This window comes from Malus sylvestris, chromosome 4 (genome assembly GCF_916048215.2).
Source record: "Malus sylvestris chromosome 4, drMalSylv7.2, whole genome shotgun sequence".
NCBI lineage: Eukaryota > Viridiplantae > Streptophyta > Magnoliopsida > Rosales > Rosaceae > Malus > Malus sylvestris.
The window spans coordinates 28785170-28790061 of NC_062263.1; the positions used below are offsets into that span (position 1 = coordinate 28785170).

General features: G+C 38.9%; 1 pseudogene; it reads left to right on the forward strand.

Moving 5' to 3' along the window:
* Positions 1-1190: 1190 nt before the first annotated feature.
* LOC126618303 (uncharacterized) lies at positions 1191-2005 on the forward strand (annotated as a pseudogene).
* The last annotated feature ends 2887 nt before the right edge of the window (positions 2006-4892 follow it).

Sequence of the window (4892 nt, forward strand, 5' to 3'; positions counted from 1 at the left end):
TCCCTTTCCATGGTGTTCATGGTCAAGAGTCTTGTTGGAGTTAATAATTCATAGTTTAAAAAGAGAGTGGCTTTTGAAAATAAAATTAAAATGGGATTTAATTTGAATTATGTTGCTAAGAATTTAATTAGGTGCAGGTAATCAATATATATAATGCGCAAAGAATCATCCATCCCAGGAAATCTCTTTGTGTCTACAAGCAAACTCTTGTTAAGCTTGCAACCCCTCTTATTAAGATATATGATTTAAACCTTACACTCTATTTGATCGATAACAATGAAAAAGTTAATGGATGATTCATTACAAAGAAAAATTAAGTGATCCTTGCATACATGAATGCGTTAAAGAAGAATTACGTACGGGAACGTGTTAAAAGAAAAATGTCTCCGAACATCATTTTTTCAAATTAATTAAAAGTGGCACCCTGTTTCTTCTTCTTATTCTCATCTTCTTGTTTACTTACATGTACCCTATTCTTCTTAGAGTGGACTATAATGGCATAATATGTGGGAATAAAGTTCTCTACCGGTCAAGCCTACTATTTCTCCTCAATTATGATAAAATTCACACTATATATTATTACTTCTGTTTTAAAAAGTTTATTATTTTCTTTGTTGCGGGCCTATTCTGACCTTCAATACACTTCAACTAAACATATGTACCTACGCATATATATATATATATATATATATATATATATATATATATATATATATATTTCTTTTTCTTTTTTATCAAGAAAGGAGATTTATTACAGAGAAAAACTTCGAGTACAACGGTTAGCAATACAATCAAAATGAAGGCCTTGAACCGCACAAGAAGAAATTGTGTGATTGCAAATGAGAGTATCTGAGCTACTAATCCCTACACTTGCTATCCTAGACTACGTATGTATTGACCCCTTCATGATATGGTTTGTCCCCTTTTAGTAAGTTGAAACTGAATTATTTGTTCCAATTCACTTTTTTGGGCGCTTGCTAATAACTGAAGTATGAGATACTGAACAAGTGGGAAGATAGAGAGTGCAATGAAATACTTTTCTGTTTAATTTTTCCATGGAAGTGTTGAGTTTTCTGTTATTATCTATTGGTTTAAATTCCCTCGTAAGAGGCACCAAAATGTTCATTCTTAAGCTCCTAACCAAACCAACATAAGACAAAGATGTATTTTCCTCTTTTTCCCTTTACCTGATGGTAACCATCATCCTCTTTCTTGTGCTCGTCGGCCCTCAGCCAGCGAGAAGACCTAAAGTCCCCTTATACAAAAACAAAAATACCTTATTGTTGTCGAGATTCCTATATATTGACTTCCAGCCGATGGTGAAGGCATACTTCACGTTGGACACCATGAGCCCCTTCACCCTTTTGGATTGTAGCATTCTAGATGGTTATGGTCCAAACCGATGAGAAACCTTCCACCTCATATACTACAACAACTCTATTTGCATTTCACCCCTCTACTGGTCATTGTCTTCTAATTGATGTTGGTTCCAATTCTGGTATGCTCATGGTTTTTATGTTTTCGACTTGTTCGCCCCCAATATATTTGATGGCCATAACGCCCTCGTTCCTTTCAGTTGCAACCTTGAATACTCTTCCTCATCTGAAGAAAATAATACTGCTCATGTTACTGGAGTTCTTGGCCTTGGCCAAGGCCACCCTTTCAACTTCCTCACTCAATCAACCTTGGAAAAATTCTCCTTCTGCATTCCGCTTCGCGAGCTACTTGCTGCCTTTGTCGCCACCTCCACCAACGACTTTGATCATTGTTGGCCTTCGGTTAATACACCATAATGCCCACCAACAGTACCGTGCGTGTTCAAAGTTTTTATGTTTTCGACATGTTCGGCCCTACATATTCAACGACCGTAACCCCATCATCCGTTTCGGTCACCGAATATTCCCCTTACTCTAAAGCATTACACGCACTAAGCCGTCTGGACCCAAACAGGACCACTGCCCGTGTCTATAGCCAAATTGGCCGTATCGGCGGGTTACCAATGTAGACCTCTGCGTAGTAAAAACCAGAAAACTCTTTTCACGGTCACCTGAGGACCACTCACGGTAGTCAGGGGGATGAAATGGAAGAAGTGATGGGATTGTTGCGGAGGAGCGCGGCATTGGGTGGTGTTTCATTGTCAAGGTGAAGGGTTGGCATTGGAAAGCAAGAAAGGTGAATGTTAGAAGTATGAGAGTAGTGGACGTGGATGCCATGTTTCGTTCAACTTCAATGGCTGGAGATTGCTGCTTCTATAACTACTGGTATATATAATAAAATTTTTAGGGATTTTGCTATAAAGCCCCCAAATGTTATCAATTAAACCCAATTGAAGCTTTTATTTTTATTTTTTAAAGGGCCCCAATTTGAAGTTTCTAGGGACTTTTGCCCAATATTTTCCCATGGTCATCTTTTTATTGAATAATAATAGATAATTTGTCCATTGTCCATTGATATTCTTCTAGCTAGTTAGATATATGTGCATCCCATATGGTATTGTATGTGTATGCATGTATCCCATCTGCAAACTTATATATGCAGATCCATTATTTGGATGGCTGTTTGGTTTCTTGGTTCTTTTTGCGGGTGGTGTTGTCTGCGTTTTGGATGTCAGGAATTCAATTTGTTTCGGCATTTCAAGCCTAATTTTATGGTTTGTGTGCGGTTTTGAATGTAATGTAAGCATTGAGTGCAGAACGAATGCGGCGAGCTACTCTCCCGTGTTAGAGATCAGAGTTTTCTTTTCTTGTTTTGTTAGGCTTAAGTTTGTCTGGGCTTCCCTAGTTGTTTTGGGTTATAGCTTAATATTTGCTTTGACATTTTGGTGTATTTTCTTTCTGAACTTTTGTACTTGTTCTTTCTTTTAATGAATTTTCTCGTTTGGACCAAAAATGACAAGTGGACAGTAATTCATCTTTTTTTTATGTTGAGTTTAAATACCCATATTCAGACCATACTATGCCCATCACTTCAATCTGATGCCATCATTACCGCTACTCTCTGTCTCTTACAGACACCATCTCTCTTTGTCCACCCACTCACTCAACATTTAATTTCCACCATAACACTCTGTTTCCCACCTCTCACACTCTCTCTGCCTACTCAGACTCTCCCTCACCTCTCAACTATTTCCCTTAATTCTAAACCTCTCTCATTGCACTCCCTCGCTTTCTCTCTTCTTTTCCCTTGTCTCTCTCGTCCCTTTTTCCCTCTTGGTTGCACAACAAACGCTGACAGCGGCGAGCCATTGTACTCCGATGAACTAGACAGCCACCATCCCTGCGACCTTCACATCACCACGAATCCTTTTCTAACCTCTGTTACTCGAAGTTTTAACGGAAAACCTTCGAACCAAGGAACTCCTACGCGGATGAGGAACTCCGATGAAACTCCTTGGTTTCCCGAACAAGGTTATAAAAATGATGAACGGAATCGTAAGTAGTGATTTCAAGCCTTACCCCATTCGGGAAACCGAGGAGTTTCGTCAGAGTTCCTCATCCGCGTAAGAGTTCCTTGGTTCGAAGGTTTTCCATTAAAACTTCGAGTAACAGAGGTTAGAAAAGGATTTGTGGTGATGCGAGGGTCGCGGGGATGGTGGCTGTCTGGTTCGTCAGAGTACAATGGCTCATTGTCAGCATTTGCTGTGCAACGAAGGGGGAAAAAGAGACAAGAGAGACAAGGGAAAAGAAAAGAGAAAGTGAGGGAGTGCAGTGAGAGAGGTTGAGAACTGTGGGAAATAGTTGAGAGGTAAGGGAAAGTCTGAGTAGGTAGAGAGAGTGAGAGGTGGGAAACATAGTGTTATGGTGGACATTAAATGTTGAGTGAGTGGGTGGACAAAGAGAGATGGTGTCTGTAAGAGACAGAGAGTAGTGGTAATGATGGCATCATATTGAAGTGATGGGCATAGTATGGTCTAAATATGGGTATTTAAACTCAACATAAAAAAAGGTTGAATTAATGTCCACTTGTCATTTTTTGTCGAGACGAGAAAGTTCATTAAGAGAAAGAAGAAGTACAAAAGTTCAGAAAGAAAATACAACAAAATGCCAAAGCAAATATTAAGCTATAACCCAAAACAACTAGGGAAGCGCAGACAAACTTAATCATAACAAAAGCAACAAAACAAGAAAAGAAAACTTTGATCTCCAACACAGGAAAGTAGCTCGCCACATTCGCTCTGCACTCCATGCTTAATTACATCCAAAACCACACACGAAGCATAAGATTAAGCTTGAAATGTCGAATCAAGGTGAACTCCAGACATCCAAAACGTAGACAACACCACCTGCAAAGAGAACCAAGAAACCAAATAGCCATCCAAATAAAGGATCTGCATATATAAGTTTGCAGATGGGATACATGCATACACATACAATACCATATGGGATGCACATATATCTAACTAGCTAGAAGAATATCAATGGACAAATTATCTATTATTATTCAATAAAAAGATGACCATGGGAAAATATTAGGCAAAAGTCCCTAGAAACTTCAAATTGGGGCCATTTAAAAAATAAAAAAAAAGCTTCAATTGGGTTTAATTGATAACATTTGGGGGGCTTTATAGCATAATCCCTTAAAATTTTAGTATATATACTAATAGCTATAGAAGCAGCAATATCTAGCCATTGAAGTTGAACGAAACATGGCATCCACGTCCACTACTCTCATACTTCTAACATTCACCTTTCTTGCTTTCCAATGCCAACCCTTCACCTTGACAATGAAACGCCACGCAATGCCGACACCCTTATCCGCAACAATCCCATCACTTCTTCCATTTCATCCCCTTGACTACCATGAGTGGTCCTCAAGTGGTTGTGAAAAAAGTTTTCTGGTTTTTACTACACAGAAGTCTACATTGGTAATCCATCGGTGAAGGCCAATTTGGC